The 25831-nt window shown below is 34.6% G+C and overlaps 1 long non-coding RNA gene across 2 annotated transcripts in view; it reads right to left on the bottom strand.

The window, feature by feature from the left end:
* Nucleotides 1-25831, bottom strand: part of LOC104860897 — a 54306-nt gene that overhangs the window by 9282 nt on the left and 19193 nt on the right. The window contains exon 2 of one of the 2 annotated variants that reach the window (XR_779846.1): nucleotides 802-850. The exons of the other annotated variant lie outside the window; for it this stretch is intronic. This is a non-coding gene — a long non-coding RNA (uncharacterized LOC104860897). The remainder of the gene's footprint in view (nucleotides 1-801; nucleotides 851-25831) is intronic. 2 annotated transcript variants of the gene reach the window in all.

Below are 25831 nucleotides of genomic sequence, written 5' to 3'. Positions count from 1 at the left end.
AGAAGGAATGTTATCTGAGGAAGAAACATGAGAATTTCTGGAGAAATAAAGAACACTAAAAGAGCATTATGTAATTAACTATAAGTTAATTTTTATTGCCTTCTTAATATAGTAAGTTCTTATGTAAAGTATATGAACAAAACAGGAAAGTAAAAGCTAGGAAACTACAATACTGTAAAATTAAATAAATTATGAAAGTACTATATATATACGTTGATGCTAATAATTCAAAACTTAGGGCTGTACTAAAGTTTATGCGCTGTTAAGAAACAGCAGGAATTTTTAATACACTAATACTGCTAGCATTTATTGACTGTTTTAATGCAACTCCTGTCTCCTATTGTTTGCAAAGCTACTATGGTAAAAATCATAGGGTATAAACCACCTATTTTTAATGAAGTAACACAGAAAAAAAACTTTATTTAAATGATAAATGAGGAAATACAGTATACTTCTTGAAAATTCTAAGGAAAAATGGACATGGGCACAATGTAATCACTGAGAAAGAATTGTCCAGAACATAAGAATCAGAATTCTTCATGCTGATTAAGCTCAGAGAAAATTTTCAGGGCTGCAAGATGTAATTTACTGTTTTATTTTTTTCCAGTACTAGGGATTGAACTTAGGACTTTGGGTTTTCTAGGAAGGTGCTGTGCACCACTGAACTATACTCCTGGATAGATGCAATTTCTTCTGGAGTGAGTGAAATAACTACATTTCTTTTCTTTATTACCAACCTCACCATTACTTTAGCAGTACAAAATAACAGTAGCCTTTTAATTTCATATGCCTAATACTCACTTCTTTTTTTGAGGGTAGTGTTGGAAGAATTTTCTAACGCAATTCCAGGCTGAAAGGCAAGTAATTTTATTGCAATAAATTACAGGATGAATATTACCATATTGTTAACCTCCGTTGCAAAGACAATTTAATTTTGTCCAGATTTCCCACCATAATTGCTTCTGAGCATCTTCTTCCTGGTCTTTAGGAATCAAAAGCTCTTGTTCATTATATTCAAAATGTTATACTCATTTCTCGGTATTTATATTACCTGTGCTAGATAACTGGGTGGCTTCAAGTAAAACAGTAACAATCCAGTCATTATGTGGGTGATAAATGTATCCTGATTTCTCTAACAGACACCTACAATGGGACCTTCACTTCTTCTATTAGGATATTTTGTTTCCAGTAAAAGATGGCTAGCAAAAGTGATTCACAGAAGCTTCCTCATTCATTCATTCGTTTGTTTATTGTGTGACAAACATAAAATATCTCCCGTGCTTAAACTCAATTTGATTTCAAGAGACAAAAATGAAATAACTACTTTGTGTTCACCTAAAATAGAGTTACACAATGTTACTCGATTAAAGAGATTAGAGAGCATGAAAGTTTCAAATTTTCCCTTTGAAGGACAAATAGATTTTATTTTACTGAATCTATGTTGAACTAATCCTTTCCTTATTTTCCCATTTTCTAAACAGATGTGTCCCTGGTAGCCAAAAGGACTATACATGATACAGAAATGTGTTGCGGAGGTGTTTTTTTTTTTTTTCTTTTTATTGAGTTTATTGGTACAATCTAGGTTTACGATACAGTTACATTCATCATTGTGATCTTGTACATTTACATAATAGGTCTTGATTCTCTTTTTTTCCCCTTGTCCCTGCCCTCTCTTCACCCCCTCCTCCCCTCCTCATTTACAAACACTTTATTTCCATTTTTTCAGTTTCTCATATTTTTTTCCTCTCCCTTATTACCTTTCCCCCACACTTCCCCACTTTCCCTACACCTTTAGCCCTTTACTTCCTATTTCACATTATTAATTATCTCCTTAGGATCCTGTGTACTATTATAGTTTTTCACACTAAAGAAATTATCCGGTATTTCAGTTAAAGAAATCTCTGTATGAACATTAAAAATAGGGAATCCTAAAATAAAACTAAAAAGGAAAGTAAAAGAGAAAAGGCAATGATGTAACATCAAAATAATCCTTAATTCTGGAAGAGCTACATTTAATGATATTACTCTAGAATGTGCTCTTTCCAGATGACGATTAAGATGCTAATAAAAAAAATGGTGCCAGGTACCACAACAGCTTTTCTGGATATTATTCTTGTCTTTGTTTTTTTGTTGTTGTTTGTTTGTTTTGTTTTGTTTTGTTAATGGAATGTGCTGAATGTCTATAATTTTGTTCAGATGACTGCAATGACTGCAGAACCTGGAAAAGCTGTTGCTGCTATCAGTGCATAACATGCTGCTATTATTAGTCTTTTTATATAAATATAAATATATATATATACATATACATATATATATATATGTATATGTATATATATATATTTATATTTATATAAAAAGACTAATAATAGCAGCATGTTATGCACTGATAGCAGCAACAGCTTTTCCAGGTTCTGCAGTCATTGCAGTCATCTGAACAAAATTATAGACATTCAGCACATTCCATTAACAAAACAAAACAAAACAAACAAACAACAACAAAAAAACAAAGACAAGAATAATATCCAGAAAAGCTGTTGTGGTACCTGGCACCATTTTTTTTATTAGCATCTTAATCGTCATCTGGAAAGAGCACATTCTAGAGTAATATCATTAAATGTAGCTCTGATAAAGCATGGTCGCTACTACGTGTCATAAAGCAGGTATAAGATATTTTACATTCATAGAGGTATGATACAGTACCATCCTACATCAATAATACTAGAATCAGTTTTCATTTGAAATTTACTTTGTCTGCCAATAAGATTGCTATCCCTGTTTTGGTCTGGGCTCCTGTCACATGGAGAATTGTTTTCTATCTTTTCACTTTCAGTCTATGGGCTTCTTTTTGCACTAGGTGTGTTTCTTGTATACAACATATTGTTGGATTTTGCTTCTTATTCCATTTTGCCAGCCACCATCGCTCAAGCGTCGGGAAGGTAGCCGTGCAGGTGCCCCTGAATCCCCATAAGGGTCCCCCCCACCACGCACTCTCAGACCTCCTGACTGTGCCAGTCTTTGCACCCACTCTGCAGAGGCAGAGGTGGTCATAAAGGGTATTTTTTGAGTTCCCAACTTTGAACATCTTTAAAGAAAGGGTGTGGGAAACCTGTAATAGAATGTTGTGGAGTTCAACCATTCAGAAGGTTGGGGAACTCAATCTGGGCCTTGCAGCCTGAGGTCAGTCAGCATCATGGGGTTCAGGCATCAGCTAACTGAGACCAGGGGACTTGCATCCTAGCTCTGTCTGAGAAATTAAATGGTAAATACAGTATACTGAAATTTTGTTCACTGCAGACATGTTCTGGACTGCTTCTTGATTTCAATTTAATTAAAATGATTTAAGGGTGATAGACTAGTGACTACCAAAGGTGGTCAGTGTCCAAGTTGTGCTTCATCTTAATGTGTTGCTGATTTTATCAGTTGGGATAAAGCATTGCGGTTGATTTGATGAGCTGTTTCTCTGATGTTATGAAGATGAGAATGTCTGTGGCTCGTTAGAGATCCAGAAGCTAGGGCACAACTATATCAGGAAGATTTGAGTAATAACCCAGAGATTAAACCAAGGACAGCCCGAAAACAAAAATTAAAATGAGAAAACATTTAAGCAAGACACAAGGACAGACTTCCAGTTCACCAATGGCAAACAGTAGCGCAAATGAGGATGAAAAGGCCGATAGTGAACCACCAGGACACCCTGAACTCAAAGCACAGGAAGTAACAAAACAGGTCAATCAGGCTCTAGAAAAATTCAAAACAGAAATAATTTCCTAGATAACCATAGAGACAGTGAGCAAAATGGAAGTCACTATTCGAGACTCTAGAGCAGAAACTAACAAAAAAATAGATGAGCTCAGGACCATGATAGAAGCCATGAAGGCCCAGCCTAAGAAAGAAATGGAAACAATAAACGCCCAACATCGGAAAGAAATGGAATCCATAAAACAGATTCAAACAGATATCCAGGAGATTAAATACTCCATAGGAAGCATACGCAGGAGAATAAAAGAATGCGAAGATAGACATTTAGATATAGAAGATAAGATTGCAGTCAGTGACCATGAGAAGAGTGGTCTCTTAAAAACAGTAGGGGATCATGAGAAATCGATCCAACAACTCCTAGATGATGCAAAGAAGAATAACATAAGATTGATAGGAATACACGAAGTAGCAGGAGAAAATACAAATGACTTTAAAAAGCTGTTCGCAGAATTAATGACAGAAAACTTCCCAAACAGAGGAGAAAAATTTGACATTCAGATAACTGAGGCATATAGGACCCCAACTAGCTACAATCAAAAAAGAATCTACACCTAGACATATAATAATCAAGATCCCAGAAATCCAACAGAAGAACAAAATACTACAAGCAGTAAGAGAAAAGAAACAAATCACATATAAAGGAAAGCCCATCAGAATCAAAGCACACTTTTCAACACAAACCCTTGGGGCAAGGAGAGCCTGGAAGGAGATATTTCAAGTACTAAAAGAGAACTACCTCCAACCTAGACTGATGTATCCTGCGAAACTCTCTTTCAAAATGGAGGGGGAAATAAGACACTTCCACGACAAAGAACACCTGAGAAACCACATGAATACCAAACCAGCACTGCAAAGAATTCTAAACAAGATCCTAGAAAAAGACAATGAAGGTAACAACACCATGAGGCCCAACAGAGCAAATCAAATAGGCAAGGCAAGAAACTAAAAGGAGAAGGTGAAAAAGTAAAAAGAGTCAACAAAAGGCCAATAACATGTCAGTAATAAGTCAGTACATATCAGTTATAACCATCAATGTCAATGGCCTCAACTCACCAATCAAGTGAAGGTGGTTTTTAATGGAAGTTTTCATTGCCAAAGAAAGAGTGACATCCTAGTTTCATAGCACCAGGCTTTATTCACAGAAGGAACCGTCATTTCATTCATATCAGTCAAAGAACTACTGTCATTTCTCTGTATAGCAAAACTTGCTTTCTCATAATTTGAAAACTAAAACAGTGCCAACAACAAAAAGCCTTTGACAACTTTATTGTCTGTCATAAATCAATCTGGCAAGATCAAATGACAAAATATGAAATGTCAAACTTATATTTGTGTCTGTTAAGATGATAGCATTTGCTGTGCATTTTATGTTCATATTTACTTTTCTAACCTACCAACAAGTGATGCTCCTGGATGCTTGATGGGGAAGAAGTTACACTGCACAAATAAGGCAGGACACGCAAATTAAAATATACAGCATTTAAAAATTCAAGCCAAAATTTTCTACCAATGCCAATATATAATTACAGAGCAATAATTAAATATTACAAGTGTATTTAAACCTTAAATAAGAATGACCTATGTGAAATTTCCATTTTAAATCAAAATATCTAAATATAAACATTTCAAGTGATTTATCATAATTATTGGTGTAATCTCATTAGTACACAGGGTTTTCCTGTGATACGTACTAGAGGCATATTTTGTGAAATCTAATATGCAGCTTTTGAAATTACAGAAACTGAATAAAAGATAGTGACTAATAATCTTTCTTAAAGAACACTGACATAGAGGAGTCATTCACACTCCTTACAAAATGTTGAAGAGAACAAAAGGACTGAATGGATGGTATTTTCATGTTGTTAATGCGAGGAAATTAAGGAAATGTGAAAGAAACTATAAAGTCTCTGACTCATATTAGAACAGAATGAGTTGCCAACTCCATGTCTATGCTTTAGCCTTAATTTTGCGATTTTCACTGGAAAGAACCAAAGCCTCTTTGCTTTTAAAGTCTTGAATTAGGTGACCATGCATCATTTTATTTATTCATAGTTTCCTGTTTTAGTTTTTCCTTGGCTTTCACCACCTTGGAAAGCAGTATCTGGTCATTCCTTACGTGTTTATTGTCTATTATTATGTCTACACAGTAAGGACTGTACAGGCAGGAATTTTGCCTTGTTCACTATTATTTTTCCAACACAAGGTATATTTGGCCATGTATTTAGCCTTGAAATCATTTGGATAGAGACAGGAGTGAATTTTTTAACTCAACAATAAGAAAGAAAAGCACATTAATGGGGGAAAATAACATAAAAAGTGGTGACAAAAATAAATCATCTAATCATAAACAATCACAATAACTATAAATGGAAATTAAATCAATAGCTAAAATACAGAGATCATCACGGGGAACTAACGCACACACAACAAATGAAGAGTATATAGTCTGCAATGTATATAAGGTAGAGGGGAATACAGAAAGATTGCCTATAAGACCGAAAAATTATTATTTAGCATATAAATACCAGACAAGTGAAACCCTATAACTATCTTAACAGCAAGCCAATAAACTAAAATGCTAAAAACATTACTAATAGATATAAATGAATTAGAAATAAACAGTGCTACTCTATAATGATAGTCAATTTTACTAGATGATAATATTGTGTAAATCTAATAACGGTAAATTGTGTAAATCTAGTAACATAGCCTCAAAATATAAACAAAATACATAAAAGTTGACAAATTTACAATCATACTAGGAGATTTTAACACAGTTCTACTTTTAATTCATTTATGACACAGAACAAGAAAAGAAAAAATATCTAGTAAGGATAGGAAATATTTCAGCAGTCTATTAACCCAGCTAAATTTGATGAACTATAATAATATGATCATCAAATATTAAATAAGAGACACTCAACTCAAATGCACCTGGAATTTATATTTAGAAAAAATATATTTATTCTCAGCCATGAAATTTCATCTCATTTATAATCACATAACATTAATAATTAATAATAGCACATGAACAACTATAGTCACATTAATAACATTCTATAAAAAGATAAAATCTTGGTTGGGAAAAAGTAATTCTTCAAAAACATTTTGAGAATTCAACATATAATAAATGTATTATGGCTTGAGAGAGCAATCAAAATAGAATTATAAAATATTTGGAAGTGAACAATAGCGTAACAATTAAGAGATGAAATCAAACACAAATCATTAAAAAAACAGAAGCTTAACTTTACACTAAAAAGGAAGGCTGTAAAAGATAAGCACTTTCCCATGTGGAGAAACTGGAAAACAGACAAAAGAATAAATCCAGAACTAAATAAAGCAAATATAAAGAAATTAACAAAAAATAAAATAAAGGCAAAGAAAGAGCTGATTCTTTATAAAGACTAATAAAATAAACACATGTCTGACAAACCAGTAAAATGAAGAAGCAAAAGATAAAATGAATATTATTAGGATATTTATTTTGGGGAAAATAAATATAGCAGAAAATAAAAGCACAGTATTAGAGAAAATAATTTCCTATAATAGTTTAACTTACAAAAACTGGATAAAGAAATAAAATGCTTCAGAAGACTGTTAACTCTGAAGGATATTTACCTAGCAAATTGAAAACAAATTGAAGGTCCGGGGATTTAGCTCAGTGGTTCCATTGTCTGCCTTGCAAATGCAGAGAACCGAGTTCGATCCCCAGTACAAAACACACACACACACAGACACACACACACACACACACTGAAAAATGCAGCATAGTTCAGGAAACAATTTCTAACAACACCCAGGGCCTGTTAACTGCAACACAAGTCCTCCTAGAAAATGACAAAGATATAGTATATTCAAGGTCTGCCACAAATCAAATAAATGCACTTGATTAAACATAACTTCAAGACAGGACACAGAACGGTGGATTGATAAAGGATGAATACAGATCAAGTATGCATTTTAGGTATAGAATAGCATCTGAAAATATTGGAAGAATCAATCCTTTGGCATAATATATATGACCAAATCTTATATTTTTCAGGTATACCTAAAATAATTTAGTATCAAACATGTACTGTTTAGATTAAATTATTTAGCATAAATAATTGACATAATAAAAACATATATATTAAAATTATTTTGGAAGAATTTAAAAGCAATTTATACTTTAAAAACAAATAAGAAAATTTCTGAATCTAATAAAAAATCTACAACACAACTTCAAATCTCATTTCCAGGGTAATCTAGTTTACATGGTACTAGAAGTCTTACTAAAGTATAAATAAATAAATAAGAATTGTTATAACAATTACAATGGGAGATACAAAATTGACCTTAACAAATACTCAGACTGTTTCCATTGAAAACTTGAAAAAAAATTAACAGAAAGAAAAATCTAATTAGAGTTCAATGAGGTTTCTGAGTAAGATAAAAATGTAAAAATCAAATATTTTATTATAAATCAGCCACAAATAGTCAAAAGAAAAGAAAAATATAGATTGCAGTAGTAACAAAAACTTTAAGGCACTCACCATTAAAGCTACCAAAATCTACATATTTCTGGAGAAAATTATAAAAAGTTTGAAAAAGAAATCTTAAATTAATGAAAAGAAATACACAGTCCAAATATTGGAAATCCAAGAAGATATATAAATTATTCCTAAACTTTTGTACAACGTCATTGAATTTCAAACCAAATTCCCTAAATGTAACACAGTATATTACTTAGAGGAACAAAATAATAAAGAAAATAAGGAAGAAGGATTTGCCCTTTTAGATATTAACATAATTGAAACAACATGCCAATTAAGATACAGTGCGCTGAGAGCAGGGACAGAGTCAGGAGAAAGTAAAGATTTGAGCTAATGGTGACTGCTTATTTCTCTAGTGAGCCTGAGCACCCCGGGTCACTCTGTGACAAGGGAAATGTTCTACAACTGTGTTAACCCAGAGAGCAGTGATTTAGGACGTGGCTATTGGGTCCCTGCTATAAAATATAAGTGAATGTCATATTTTCCTTAATTCTAATTAAATCTGAGTGCAAATAGCTACTTTGACCACTGGACTCTTGCATTAGATACCTCTTCTCTAGAAGGATGCAACTACAGAAACTTAATGTATACCAGCAGTGCCCCTAGATAAATAGGACAGTATAACCACAAAGGAAAGACACAGATACTTAAGTCACAACAAGCATACTCATTTCAAAACTCCAAATAGATTAAATGTTTAAAACACACAAAAAAGCCATCATTACTTTTATTTTTTTTCCTCATTGAATTTATTGGTCCATTTTAGGTATACAGTACAGTTTCATTCATTATTGGGATCTTGCCTTCACTACTTTTAGAAGAAATGCTGAAATTTCACTATTATTTTTCCAGAGTATAAAATTCTTTCTAAAAGAAGAAATCAAAAGGTAAACCATAAATAATTAGATTTTAAGTCATCTGTGTATCAAATTAACCATAAGCAAACTTTAAAAATGAGTTAGAGATAATATTTATAATGCCTATAACTAAAAATTTTTGTGATCCAAATAGACTCCTAGAAATCCACTGAAAAATTAAAGAAACTATAGAGTGTTAACGAATATTAATAAAGACAATTTGCAGAGATCTATTTAAAGAAGTGATACATAAGGAAAACTTCCTAGTTCAGAAACTTACTCGTTTTCAGAAATACAAAACAAATCAAATTAGGATTTCCTATCTTTAGAAAGACAAAGCTGAAAATAATTGATGATCCCAAGAATTGGAAGTATTAATGTCAATAGGATCAAGATTAATAGGAATATTTATCCACTACTTATTATAAAGAAAATTGGCATATAACCACTTTGAAGAAAAATATAGCAAAATTTACCCAAGTTGAAGGTTCCTATAATTTGCTGTTTACAAATTCCACCCTAAATAAGTTAAACACTTTTCATAGGAATAGATAATACCAGCATTACCTATAATAGTGAAAACATCCAGCAGAGAAGAATGTACAACTACCATCGCATTAGCACATTATGAAGATGCACTGAGTTATAGCTTCATATATTGTCACAGATATATCCAGAAAGTGGATTATAGCTTCATGCATTACTATTGATATATCCTTCAATTATAATAATAAAAACTGTCCCCAAAGAAGAACAACTGTTCTATGATTTCATTTTAGGCATTTAATTTTTTTGGTTACTGTATTGTAATATTTTCTATCAAATATATCAAAAGTATAACGTCTTTTGGAAGAATGCACACAAATTTCAAAGATAGATATGATTTCCCAAAACGCAAAGTAATGCAGTTAGATAGTGGTAAACCCACGGACACACACACAACATTACAATAGGACTCTGAAGATGGACTAAGAGCATACTATTTGAAATTTTATCTTTTCTCTGAGTCTCTAAATTATACTAATTGCCCTTCTGTTGCAGATCATTTACTCCCAAATGCAGACAGGAAGAATAAGATGTCATTCCTCTTTATAATATTTTCAATTACATTGACAAGGGGCCACTGGAAGAACGGAAGGAAAGAAGAGAGAAAAGGAAGGGAGAGAAAAGGAAGGGAAGAGAAGCAGGGAGGGCAGAAGGCAGCAAGGAGTCAAGAAATCTGCAAGGAAAGAAAGAATGAAAAAAAGAGAGAAGGAAGGGAGAAAAAAAATATAACACATCTTTCACATTCTCCACTTTTCATCACATTATTAGGATTTTTTCAGTTTCAGATCTCCCCCCTCAGTACTACTGCTTATTCACTTATAAGCATACAGCTTTAGACTTATAAAGGTATGATGTCCTCGTTTGAATTTACTGAGCACAAATCTCCATTTGTTTACGCAAAGTCGGACATGAAGATTTTATCAAATATTACCGAGGGCATTATGAGTCCCAGAGTTAAAAGGCAAAGTCTCATTTGGTGAGTGGAAAACCAACTACAGACAACGGGTCTTTAAACATCTCTCTCTATCTTTTTCAGTAGAGGGGGGAAAAACACCATGCCTCCAAGTGCTGCATTACATTCTTAATTTCAGTATTACATGGCCGTCTAAAAGCATTTCACAGGTGTTTGCTGGAACTCATTAGACTATTTGGAACTCCTTCATGCTCCCTAAAAGGCAATTAAAATGTGTCTGCAAATTACCTCGTGTGGGCCAAAGCACAGCTGCCTCTTCCCCGACTTACTACACAGTGTTTCCAAACACCAGAAAACTACTTGGAAACCACCAGTTTGCAAAGGCAAAAAGGGCCTTTGGGGGGCTTCCTTCTCTTCCCCGGATAGGCCAATTCACCAATTCGCTTGGGGTCTGCTGACAACACACAAAATAAGGCCTCTAAATGACAGAAGTGGCTGATGACAAAGAGAGCTCTAAGGGTCTGGGGACACAAGAAAGACTTAATAATCCAATGAGCGGGTCGGTTCTGCTCTGAAATCTTTTATCCGACATCAACAGCCACCTAGAAGTGTGTGTTGCTTTTACGTGTAGAGTACTGGCTTTGACAGACTGAGAATCTCATAGTGTCTGTGTATTATCTGCTTATTTCTGCAAGGGACAAGCTCATGGTGAATTTGTATCACTAAGATATATTCTGTATATGTAACATAATATTAAGGAAAAGGTATTCTTGTATTTCTAGAAAATTTTACTGTTGAAAGCATATAAAGAAAGCTAACCAGGGCTGGGGATTTAGCACAGTGGTTCCGCTGCCTACCTTGCAAGCACAAGATCCCAAATTTGATCCCTAATACATACACACACACACACACACACACACACGCACACAAAAAAAGGAAAGAAAAAAGAGAAGAAAACTAATTGAGCAGGAATGGGCATCTTTTATAGCAATCCTTTGGATTAACTAATCTATTTTCTCCCCCTGTGCCCAAAGCACACTGAGGCCTGGAGGGACACAGATGAGTCAGGAAGACCTAATAAAATTGTGATGCACAGAAGATGTTTCCAAATTAGAAGAACTCCCTGAAATATGACTCCGAAGTAACACAAAATAAGTTCCTAATAACCTTCATTTCAAAGTTATTCTGAGTCTGGATATTAGAATCATTGCACCTGAACCTTAAGTACATCAACTGATTTCACTGTATGGACTGTTTTTTAAAAAATTACACTTAAATCATAATATATATTTATTATACAAAGTCAAGACTTAAAATAAAAATTAAACAGTATGTACAACTGGATTTTTATTTTAGCAAAATCTTGTGCCACAAGACAAGCATGCATAATTACAGTGGTATCTAAAGTTTGAATTTTGCCAAAATAAATAACTGTGTTTCCATATTGAAAAATTATCTAATAGGAAATAAAGTATTTATTTATATTATTTATTATAAATATATTATTTATCATAAATCAGTATTTATATAGTCATAAGATTTGTTCAAAGATTGAAATGTTTAGTATAAGACCCTTAAAAGGAAGTGAGATATAGTTACATAAATTCTTTGAAAATATGTACACATATATATATATATACGTATATATATATGGAAAATTTAATATTTTCTAGATAGCACATAAGGCACAGATTACCAATAACTTCATGGACTGCTGTTAGGGATGACAAAATGATTACTCCAAGCTACTGGGTAATTACAAACTGCTAAATAATAGAAGTTGGCTAATTATCAATAAAAATACACGGATGATTATTGCAAAGGAAAAAGTGATACGACACTATCTAGTATCTAAATTCGTGGTGACCTTACCTACCTCATTCTGGCAATTAAAGAGATAAATGAAATTTTAAATTAATTGTACTGGTATGTGGCTGGACCTCAGTCTGCAGCGCAGAAGTCCACATTGTGGAACTAAGCAACAGCAGCTTGTTAAAGCCTGAAGCATGACAGCTAGTAACACACGGTGGATCATGATAAACTCAGTTTGTTTCTTCTTTGTCTTGTAAAAATATAATCTGATTGAAAGAATTATCACATCAACAGTTAATGGTTTTTTATTTCCTTCTTTGATTCAATCTTCTTGCTTCATGATATCTTTTCTGATGCCAGCTAACGTCCAGTGCCTGGTATTATGTCTGATGTTCGTATGTGCATTTTTTCTTCCTTCCACTGTTGTCTGCACTAGAACATAAACTCCGTGAAGCCTGAGATACGGAATATTTTCACCCCTGTGACCTTAGCACTGGCTCTGTAAGATACTGCATGTTTTATTGTTTTAATGAAGAAATGATGCTATTCCCTAAAATTTTCCCAAGTGGTTACTCATAGCAATTTTTACACTTATTAAATTACAAGGTAAGTCATTGTGGTTTGTTTGTTTGTTTGCTTTTGTTTTTGAGACAGGGTGTCACTCTGTACTTCAGGCTGCTCTTGAACTCACCATGTAACCCAAGCTGGCCTCACACTGATGCTAATCCTCCTGCCTCAGCCTCCCAAGGGCTGGAGGTATAGGTACGTACCACCACGCCTTGTGGTCCTTGTCTTTTGGCAAATCCAGAAACTCAGTCTTGGCTATTGGGACATGATTGGAATCAAGGAGAAATGATTCATTTTAACTAAAATGCTAAGATATCGATGGATAAATGAGCATATCAAAAGTTGCTAATTCCATGCAGTACACAAATCAGACCATCAAGAATGAACTTGGATGTGTAAGTCTAAGGGTCAGACTGGGCTTGAGATAGAATACTGGAGCTATCAACATACACGTGATCTTTAAAGTCACTATTAATCTCATCTATTTTGTAAATACTTTATATTTGCCTATGTAATTAATTATTAATGAACCTCTGGCCACACTGCTTTGTTTATTGTATGTTTCCATGCTGTGTTTTACCTGTTTTACCAAGTTTACCTGCACATAGATCTCTGCATCCAAATAATAGTCCTTTCCCTCCCCTGATCTTCTCTTTTGCCTCCCATCTTTTGCTAAGCAACTGTGAATTCCCTCTCCCATCTCCTTTTTCATGAGAGCACATTTTCTTTGTTACTCTATTTCATCTGTTACAGTCTTCTCCCTACTCTACCCACACTGCTACAGTGCAAGTTCATAAGCATGGGATATTTTACTCTCCTGTGGGATCAAAAATCAATTTATGGAATGACTAACTTTAAAAATTGTAACAATTTATGAAATCAAAATACTATTATTACCATTATTATTATTTAGGCTTGGAAAAATTTAATAAATGTTGGTAAGCACCTGGAACACAGGTTTTCAATAAATGGCCAAACTACTAATCAAGAACTAATTGATCTATTTTTTCAGATCATTCACATAGTCTATAACTGCTGTCCAAATTTCAGGTAAAGCGTTTTTCTGAAGCCTCATCTGAAATCTGCCAAAGAAAACTAAAATAAACATTGTATTTTAAGCATACAGAAAAACCTCCCTTTTGAGCTTTTCCTTTTAACTGGTGTTTTGTAAAATATATTCATCATTTTGAAATATTGATTAATTGCCCTGATTCCTTAACTTCCTAATTTAGTGTTTTGAAAAATGGTTTCCATTTTTGGCATTTATTTTGCAATATTTTATCTTCAACTGAACTTTACTTAGGTAGTCGTCAGAAGTTTTATGTGATGGAGCTAGCAAGCAAAGTCAATAGCTGGCAGTGCTAGTACGCTCCACTTATAAATATACTCCCAGCATCATCTCAGCAATCTATAACTCAGGATGGATGGTACCACACTCTGCTGTTTTATTGTACTCATACAAGCCTGGTGGGCCTTAATAGAGAAAATATACACATTTAATGCCTTAAACCTAAGCTGAAGTAAATGTGTCCAATAAAGCTCACTGATGTCATTCAGCATGCATCAAAGACCCACAGAAATGAAGAACGGAAGGTAATTTCTATCCTCTCTTATTCTGTCTGGATGAGATCTAACATTAATCTTTTGTCAGGTAAAGCACCACTACACAAAAACACATAAAGATAATTCGATATCACTAACATTGCTCCCTTGAGTTCTAAAACCAAAATCTAGTCTTATCTATTCCCCATTCAGAATTTCAGCAGTGTTTTCTGATATCTAACTTCAGAAGGTGATCACTTGCTGAGCTTTGTGGAACACACTTATAATCCCAGCACTCAAGAAGCGGAGGCAGGAGGATCGCCGTGTGTTTGAGTCCAGCCTGAATTACATAGTGAGTTCAAGACCAGTCTGGTCTACACCCATCTCCAAAAACTAAAAATTCAAAAAGAAAACACACTAGCTTGATGTTAAACATAAATATCATGCATGTTGTAAAAAGTTTGGAGGTGTGGTCATTCCCCTTCCCTTACCTACTTGATCTTGGTTAATCTTATAAAGCCTGACACCACCTCTGAGATGTTAAGTACCTATCATAATTTATAAAATTATGTTCTCAGATTTCAGGTTATGAAACATGGTATTGTACTCAGAGCTCTACGGCACATTTTAATTACCTTGGAAATACTGAAATATACATGGACATTTGGACACAGTACATTCCAGTTGGCTATCTTAGTAGAATTTCTAAAAATTGCAGACTATTACAGTGGTTGACACAAATGGATTGAAAATGTGAGCCAAAATAAACCAGTCTTACTTTAAATTGTGGGTGCTGGCTGCTGTGTGGCGGCCATGAGAATGTAATTGTAACACGCCCTCCGCTAGCTGCTTATTTCACAGCTCAGTGGGACTGTACAGAATGAATCCACTGAGAAACCTATACCTTTCCTTGTCTTGAAATCCAGAATCTCGGGCCACTGGTTCAAAGGACTAAATGGGCATCACTATCACTGTAGAAGAGCCAAAAACATGTTGTTTCACGATCCAATCCGGTCCTGCAAAATCATCACCTCCGAAGTTGAAGTCTAGGCAACAGAATTTAAAACAATCCAACATTTAACAGCAACTGTCCATGTGAGATCCAAATGAAAACTATTATGTGACACTTCTGTATCAGGATGCGCAAAATGAGAACAATAAAAAGTGGCCCGCATTCACAAGGAAGAAGAGCAAACAGAACACTCACAAAGCATTCCAGAGAAATCTGATGCAAATTCCTTGTTAAACTGACCTCCTTCTAATATTCTTCTATCTAGGATTCCACCCTGGGTACATATTTTTGCTGAAAGGCATATGTTTTCCTAAGGCAATGTTAATAACAACATTACCTGTAATAGTATGAAATGGGAATCTACTAAAATGTCCAAGCATGCTCATCCATGGGCAAATAAACTGTAGCATGATTAGCCTAAAGGATTCCATTCTTCAGTAATTGCACAGATATTATATCAGCAACAACGTGGATGAATCCAACATAATGTCAAGTGAAATAAGACCATTCTGTAATATTTCATTCTGTTCAATTAAATTTATATAATGTCAACATGCAAAAACAGTCTATGATGTCAAGAGAATGGGTAGGGGAGGTTGAGGATAGAAAGGGATGCAGCTGTGTTTCCTGGGTGCTGGGAACATTGGTTCTCAGTCATATAGCTGTTGGGGCTTATATATGTTAGGTTTCTGAAAATTCATCAAGTTGTACTCTTGGTGTACTTTTCTGCATGCATGTTTGACTTCAGAAAGCAGCTGAAAAGAAGAAACATGACTAATTCTGCCGATGAACCAATCCAATTTTAAATTTTTTTTCCAGGTTCAACTTAACTGTCCCAGCCCATTTCTGATTTTCAAGAGCAAAACTTCTCTGCCACATATAAAAAGCTTCTCAGGACAGAGGCTTTCTGCAAGGTCTTAGAGTAGGGATATGGGCGACTGCTGACAGAAGCTGTTCTTTAAAAGCTTGCCAAGATTTAATTTCAAAACCTGGATTTGAGAATAATGTCACTGTCCAATGTTTCAAATATTAGTGTGAGCAATAGACTTGGGATGTGTTACAAGATCTGCTTGGTTACGTGTACCTCAGGTGATTCTGATGCAGGTGATCTAGCTATAGGTCACACTTCCAGAAAACAACTGCCTTTATCCCAAAAACGAATCTTCCATATGGACAATCTAGGCACCATGGCCCAAACACAGTACAAATTTTAACAGTAACAGTCTTGACAGTTCTGAAATCCTTATGTGGCAAGTGGCTGCAGCTATGTAAATGTGAACCTGGGTCTTTAATATCTAATAGTAATGTGTGTATTGTTCATACATTGAAAATCATGAGATAAATACTGATAAGATTCTAATAGATTAGAAAGAACCAGTTTAGAGAAACTGTGCAATTTTACTAACAATTCAAAGCTTTGTATTCACTGAACATTTCTTATGGGCCAAGCACTGTTTGTAAGTACAAGACATACAGCATGTGTAACAGCAAGGCCTCTACTCCCAGGAATGCACCAGGGAACTCTTTCAGACCATTTTCTCTGTGCTATAACTATTCACTCCCTGAGCCTCAGATAGTCTTGGGCTAAGAGTCAGTCACGTGTCATCTTCCAACACACTCAGACCATAGTTCCACATCTTCTTTCTTTTTGCCCCTCAGAATTACTAAGAAAATCCAAGAAAGCAGACCATGTAATATTAAATTAAACTATGTAAGAAAAAGACACATCACTGAACCTCACCTAAATATATGGCCCTTGTACTTCTTTACACACACACACACACACACACACACACTCACACACACTTATGCCCAATTATTCTCTCTTTTTGTAGATTTGTGCAATTATTTATCTTTCTGTGCACACATAGTTACATTAGGAAAAACATAAGGTAGTTTACAAAAATCTACATAAATGAAAAAGCAATTGACAAGCACAGAAGTCAGTGGTGATCTAGACAGCTTCACTAAGTCTTTCCTGTTAAATTTTCTCCATCTTTGTCTAGTCCCTCCCTCTCTCCTTTTTTTTTCTATTTTTTAATTTTTTTGGTATAAGGGATTGGACTCGGGACCTTGCACTTGTGAGACAAGAGGCAGCACCACGGAGCTAACTAAATCCCCAGCCTTTTCCCTCTCTTCTTTACTTCCTCTCTCTGTCCCTCAATGCCTTCCTTCCCTCCATTAAAAAAAAAATTGTACATATTACAGAAACTTTGTCAAACAAAAGCACAGAGAAAAATAATAATGTACTCTACACTGTAAAGAATTTTTACAAACATTTCTTCTTGGTCTCTTAATTCTTTGCAGACACATACATATTTGTGCACATACACATAGAATTAATAGTTCTAATTATAAATATATGCACTTTTAATAAAAAATGATTAGGCTATTATAGTATTATTATACTACTATTCTGTGACCTGATTGTTCACATCCTTCAAAAACCAATCACCTATGAGCTTAGTTTCAAATCAGAGACATCCTTACATCAGCTCAAACTGCCTATTGTCCTTGGTCCACACGACACCATGACCCTATGTGTAGTGTGCCTATTTAAAAACCTACAGAGAAAAAGAGTGAGGGCAAGAAAGAAGAAAAAGATGAGAAACAGAAAGAGAGAAGAAAAAAGCAAGCAGGAGAGAATAAGGGACTAACACGTATAATTTATAAAATTCTATTTTTAAAGCACTTTTACATTGCATACTAATGTTTTGAAATTATATCTTTTTCATAACATATCAATCTCTAAGGAGAATTAAATAAAAAGGAAACTTTTGTTTTCTTCACAAGTAGAACTAAACAACTTAGATATCAAATGGTCAAGTCTACAAATGCCAAGGAAAATGTAGATCTGAAAGTATAACGCTTCCTCTGTATTTTGAAGCTAAAAATCCCTGATATCAATAATACATTTGTCAAGCTATCTGATTCCACTTTGCATAAGTGGAAGATCATCTGACAGTGCATGCGTATTGTAAGATTGGGAAAAATGTTAATTGAAAAAGAGTGTGCACAATTTTTAAACTTCTAGAATAAACATTCAATTGAATTGGCAAATTTTTTTCAAGGACCCTTATTCATTCTTTCGTTTAATAACAACTGTCTCCATTGGTTACATGTGTCCCAGCTAGACACAGATATTTTAATACTGACATGATGTACATGAATGTTTTAATGTTTAAAATATTACACAGATAGCTTGCATCTTTTAGAAGAATACAAGTTCAACACAAATTAATTTGAGGTATTTACCAAACTCATCTCCAAAAAATGAATATGAAACAATGAATGTGTAACAATTATTAAAGAAAAGGGACATTTCAACTTAAACTACATATTCATATAACATTTAAATTTGAGGGGCTATTTTAATAATACATCTTCTACTAATTCAGATTAAGAAAAAAAAGGATTTTTACACCATAATTATAAAAACAGATAAAATAATTCTTAAAAATATATTTAATTTTCTTGGAATACAGCAATGCATGTATATTTGTGTACATGTACATAAATACTACTCAGTCTATTTTTATGAATGAACTACAGCAAGACGGTAAGATGGATGGGTGTAAGTTGTCCTTTCTTTGCCCATAAACTTCCATTCATGCTCAAATATATATTTTCTTTAAAAGACACAAAAATAATTAATTGTGTTTTTTAAAGACAGGTTATTCAAGGCTTTAAAACCTGTTACCAGCTTATAAGAATAGAACACACTATGCAGTGCTTTTAGAATCTAACTGCTGATTAATGGGTGGTTGTATGTGGGCGTAAATAAAGTTTCTAAAGTCGTTATACCATCTCAGTGCTTCCAAATCCTGTCAATCTAACTTTAATATATACACTTCATACCATCATGAGCTTCCCAAAATGCATATTTCAGTTTTCATCTACAAACAAGTGCAGCACACTTGACATCAATACACATAGCAAGTAGAATGGAAAAATAATTAGTGAAATGAGCTTCTGATGATAAATTGTTGAATTTCCCTGGTGTCTTAGATGTGCAAAATAAAATTTTGCGCACTTAAAATAGAAGATGCTATGGGATAAATCACAGTATGCAACAAATATAAAGAGGGACAAATAGGATTCGAAGTGAAATCATGGCAGAAAAAGCCAAAGAGAATGGAAAGGGAAACCTCAGGCAGAACGGGAAGCAGAATGATTTGAGAGCTTTAATTAAATGGAAAAAAAATGATGGGAGGAAAAGGAAAACTTCAATTTGCAAGCAAAAGACTGTCTCAGAAGGTGACAGAACTTAATCCTATCAATATCTCATTTGTATAGCCATAGTAAAAAATAACAATGGTATTTTTGTGACCAAAAATAAATGCAAAGCAGTCATTGTGATAGTTCAGGAGCTATATTTGAAATGGAAATTTCCTTACAAATGGAAACAGCTCCTTCTTCAAACACCACAAGGTATCAGCATCTACTTTAAACTAATGAGTGTTCTTTAGTGCGATATCCTAGATTTAACTATGGTATTCCCCTCAGAAACAAAATTCACCCCTGCCTGTAAAAAATGGATTCTTATTTTCAATGTGAACACGAGAGTGCTATAAACATCTGAAACATTTTTTTAAAAAAAACTACATCAGTGCAATGAAGTGATATAGCTATGTCACCTACAAAAAAAAAAAAAAACTATACAAATTCTAAGAGCAAAAACCAAAACAAAATTATAGTTTCTTTTAACAAAAAGTAAAATAACATCACACTACTACAAAAAGTCTGTTTATTAGTTGAGACCCATTTATTGAAGGCTGTATAAACTCATATTTCTGCCACTGATTGTGTCTTCATTCAGCACTAACATTTTAATAAGAAAAAAATGTTAAATATCAAAGTAATAGATGAGCATTTCTCTAAAAGCCAATTTCATTAAATACCATTGGTATTAATCTTTCTAAATCTTAATTACAGCCTTTTGACATATTACCCCCTGTTTGACCTTTTCTGCTCAATTCCAGTAAAGAACTGTAGGACAGAAGGGGCATACCAGACCCTGTGAATCTACAGAACTGCATCATTTTAATGCTGCTGAGCAAATAGGGTGGTGACCCAACGTATATTTTCTTCAGGAGTCCATGGGACCACATTTTTCTAAGCAATCAACCAGGTTCAGGTTTTCCTATTTCAACATTAAGACCAGCAAAAATAGAGTCCCATAAGCCTGAGCAGATAAAGTTCTGAAGAAAAGGACCTTAGAAACACATCTGTTGCTGATGAGCAAAACTTCCTCAACTAGGTATGTCCCACAAAATTTAAAAACAATTAGTAACAGCAACCTGTAATTGAACAACTTCAAGTTCAGTTGAAAATATCAGGGGCTGACAGTTCTAAGATTAAAAAAGTAATGATTCTGCTGTTAAGCCACATCTGCACTAATCAATAGCTCAAAAGCATCCTTATTTTGTTAGATACACTGAATAAGCGAAAGTAAAATCTTTGAAAAAAGAGGGCTTAAGAAACTTGCCCCTAGCACTACATGAAGGCTCTTTACTACTAGACAGAAGAAATTTGAAAGGCAATTTATTTAGTGCCACTATCTTTTCCAATGAATTTTCCCATTTTTCTTGATGTCTTTCTCTCTTTATCGCGCATACTTTAGTAAAGTGTTTTTTCTTCACTCAAATCTTTACTTCCCTATCCTTTTCTTTGTCTTTTTTTCTGTTTTTTCTATTTCATCATCTTCATGACCTTAGACCTCCTAGTTGTTTGGTCAATCTGTCTGTCTGTCTGTCTGTCTTTCTTCAGCAGCAAACTGATTAAAAAGTGAAGAAACAAAACTCTAACAATATGAACAATCTGTTATTTTTATCATATTTCTCCTCATGCATAACTTTCTGTTTTCCATACAGGTAGACAACAAGGAATAATAAATGACCACTGTTGTGGAGATTATCACAATTTCAGAGCACATGAGTAAAAATAACAACAAAAAGATTCAGAGTCTAGACAAGAAGACAATGCTTATACATATAAGGAATGTTTAACTTTCTTCTTTTAAAAATTTGTCATAGTAACAGATACTTTGCCATTAATCCCCTTCAAAATATTCCCCCATGCTTTGCGCACACATATTTTACTGTTCAGGCCAGTTTTGGTTCTGGAAGACCTCTTGTATCTTTTTGAAGGGTGAGCAAAAATACAGTGCATGCTGCTGATGCCTCTCATCCAACACAAAGGTAGACCTGTAACACACATCACATTATGATGTGTTTTCATCCACCTTACTTGCCAGAACTCTCAAGATCAATGTGACCATTAAAGGTAAAAATTTTGAACCCGTTAAGGACACTGAGGCAGCCACAACAATGCAACTAAAGACATGTGAAAGGACTTTTCCAAGTGCTTCAGAAAGTAGCAAGAGGATAGGACAAGTATGTTCAAAGTCAGGTGTAGTGTTTTAAGAGGGGATAACAACACTGTGTCTTTTGCTCTAATAATTTTTAAAATATTTAAACACACATGATATTTTTGGGTCTCACCTTATATATAAAAATAAGCCACTGGGATAGTTGAGATACTTACAATATTGCCTTTGAATAAAACTGTGATTAAACATTTTGTCGTTCAGCAATGAGCAAAGGACACTTACCAAGGTAGAGAAAAAATTCAGAGACTTTAGATTTTAAAAGTTACAAAGGCTATTTCAGCCAGCCTGATCTAAACAGATGAAAAGCAGTAAATGAGTTTTGTGTTGGAGAAAATTTTTCTTTTCTTTTTAATATCACAACAGTCTTTAATTCCAACCCACTGTAGTCTTACAAATAGACAAGGAAAATAAGAAAAGTAAAGCGAACCAGTAGGAAGTTCATCGTGTGTTGTCTTTAACCAAAGAGAGCATTTCCTTTCCGATGTTAGAACACATCTACCTCTCACAGCGGTGTCCTTCTTGTATGAAACCAGGCCACTATGTATTAACTCTTCTGCTTTTTCTGACTTCTCCCTTTTCAAAGGGTATGTTCTACAGAATCAAACTTCAGTGTAAACTTGTAGTATTATTACTGTATTACTTATTATGAATAATTTTCTGCTAGATATACATTTTGCTAAACACAAAAATATTTCATTTAATTTCACAGTAACTTTAAGTAGAGAAAAGGAGAATGTTACAATTAATTTCTACACACTTACGTGGTGAAGCTCAAGGAATATGTATTAACCCCCCATGTAACCCAATTACTTAGGGATAGAAACAAAATCGGAGCTCGGGTTCACACAGCTTCCTACTCCTTGTAGTAAAAATGAATGACTCCACTCCAATGACTCTGCTGTTACTTTAGGTTGATTCTTCCTAGCCTCAAGTCCTAGTTCTCATGAAACATTTATTTGGGGTCACTGAACTGCTGAGTTGGCTGCAATGCCTGGCTGGCATGTGGGATGTTTGGAAAGGGAGTTCATTTCAGAGGGGATTGTTTTTAGAGGAAGAGATTGTTGAAGATGCAGGCAGAGCCTGAAAATGAATTTCAGGAAATTTCCTGGGATCAGCTGGGATGAAAAGCGTAGGCAGCAATTTTCCATGTGCACGTGCAATCCAAATTCTTGTTAGGTCTGACAAGGAGCACTATTTCCATAATGCACATTAATAAGGCAATTTTCTTGAAAAAAATAAATGAGGCTGCTTGTGTAGCTCATTCAACTCAATTTCCAGGGGAATTCAGGGGTTTGGTGCACTGCGAGGAAGAATGGTCCCTTCTTCAGCAAGAGTTTTAACTCAGAGGTTCACTGCTGACCTTTAACATATATCTTTATAAGTTCCTTAAATTCACAGTGTGGAAAACAACCTTCTTGCTCCTTAGTTCTCCAGGGCTTACGTGCTCATGTTGTGCTAGTCATGTTGCATTAGATGTTATAACTAAGAGGAATTTAGGTTATGCATCATAATGAGATACAGGAAGAAATGACAGGGGGACTGCAAAGAATCCGACAGCTTGAAATAACAGACAAATGATTCTCATGGAGATACCTTCCCCCTTCCTGAAGATCCTGAGGCAACACAGTTTTCATTTCATTCTAAGCATGTCTACTGAGTATCTGGAAGATACTTTATTAGACAGGGGCTGTATGTAAGGATGAACTCAACGTGATCCTTGCCCTCCGAGGGCTGACGATCAAATCAATGGAAAGGAAAGACACGCACACAAAGGGCAGAGTGATTATTAAGTAGTGCTTCAGAGCAGGGTTTGATTCTGAAAGACCTTGAGTGGTGTCCTGGCTCTGCATTTATTATCTGTGAGGCCTCAATCAAGTTATTTATTCTTTCTAAGTTTTAGTTTCCTTATCTGGAAGACGACAATAATAATGTTACTTATCTTACATGGTTCTCTGACCATGACTGCACACATTATCGGATTCATAACAATCACTCTGTAAAGTTTTGCTATTTTTAGAAATACTACTGTAATAAGAAAAGGTAGTGCGTATTAAGTAAATTAAGTGAAAGCATTGTAAAAACGCTGTGAGTACACAGAGAAGCAACTCTTCATTAAATGGGTGAGGTCTTTACGAAGTACAAGGCAGTACTTAGAACTAAAAGAATAGGGAAGATGTGAACAGAAATAAGTAATACTGATGATGAAAATGCTAAAGGTAAAGGAAAATACCAAGTCAGAGAAATAAAGGATATGTCAACAGAACAATGGAAGAGTTTGATTCAAGCAGTGTATGAGGACATAAGCTTGTGCATGTAAGTACTGTGCGGAAAGTGGAAAACCATCTACCAGATCATAAATAGTAAATCCTTTTTCTAAAGTAGCTCATGTTTGTGAAGAAGTGCTTTTGCAAGATGGTAAGATAAATGTTACAAAAATAAGATATATTGAGGAAAATTGGGAGAGGTTTGAACTGAACAAAGTTAACAGATGTTTTAATTACAGGTCTTCTCATACCCCTTAAATAAACTATGTGTATGGGAATGAGGATTCAGTATACAGGATTCGTTTTAGCCCATAGAACATTTCCTTGTGGTATGTCCATTTATGGGAGATCATTTGAAGATGACTATTCATAAACAATGGAAAAGCTTTTAGACTTCTGAGTACAAAACAGTTATTTGATTTCATGTGTGAAATGCGTATCACAAATGTTTGCTTCATTGTTGAGCAAAATTATTTCATTCTTTCCAATTGTTGATTTCAATCCTGACCTGTCAAGTTCCACATTCAGCTTCTTTTACACTATCTTGGGTATCTTCTCTAACATTGTATTACAAGTTTGGAAGTCCAGTTCAAACCTGTAACCTGAATCAAAATTTCATGTTCTTTCCTCCTTTGTGAAGGCTGAAATGCTTTTGCTTTGGTAGGGTTGGAAGAGGGAAAAACGATCAGTTGGTTTCAATTCTGCAAGCTATAGTTTATCACTTTATTAGCCAAAACTGACAATTAGTACTTCTGTGCAGGAGGCATGGCCAAACTCCCATAAGCAAATGCCTGCAGATTTTTTGGAGGGCCCTAGAGATTCTCCTCACTTGCCTGATCCCTTCACCCAAGAACTTCATCCGCTAGTCATTTCTTCCACCCTCCTCCCACAGCAACTCAACTTCCTGTGGCTTTCCAAGCTAGTCTGACACGAAGGCTTTAAGCAAAGTACGTCTTTGTTGGCAAGAGGACTGACTGATGTTCACATTTTAACTAAGATAGCTGACTTGATGGCTATTCCGGGCCAGTTAACCTGAAATAGCTTATAAATTCTCTCTCCTCCACTCAGATTAATTAAGGCACAGACCAGCAGGCTACAGAATAGAAAAAAAAAAAAAAATACTGCATTCTCCTTCTCACTGGCACTACCAACCTCATGAGTGATTCACCAGAATCACCTTTACTTAACCTCACATATATGCCTGTCTGACTCTTGAAAGCAGAAATTCCCTATGAAAGAGGAATACATCCCACCACCATACCTGTATACCCAACAGTTGCTGGGTCCTGATGTTCTCTCCCTGTGCTCTCTATTTTATATAATCACTCAGGGTGAGGAAGGGGCTGGTGAAGGAAGGTGTTAGAGGTTGAAATATAATGTTTGGCTGACCTTGGATTTTCTGGCCCCATGGGTTGGAGGATCCACTGGGGATTACCTAGAACACAAATGCACAGTTCTCTGCCTCTTACTTAGATTCTCCCCTGAGCCACAATTCCTACATAACTACGTCTTAATCAGCAGTTACAAATGCTACAGTTTTCAATTTTATTTTATGCACACACACACACACACACACATATATATATATATATATATATATATATATATATATATATATATACATATATGTGTG

This window comes from Fukomys damarensis, unplaced genomic scaffold (assembly GCF_012274545.1).
Source record: "Fukomys damarensis isolate Sample0158 unplaced genomic scaffold, DMR_v1.0_HiC HiC_scaffold_9, whole genome shotgun sequence".
NCBI lineage: Eukaryota > Metazoa > Chordata > Mammalia > Rodentia > Bathyergidae > Fukomys > Fukomys damarensis.
This window is presented reverse-complemented; position numbering and strand designations above follow the sequence as displayed.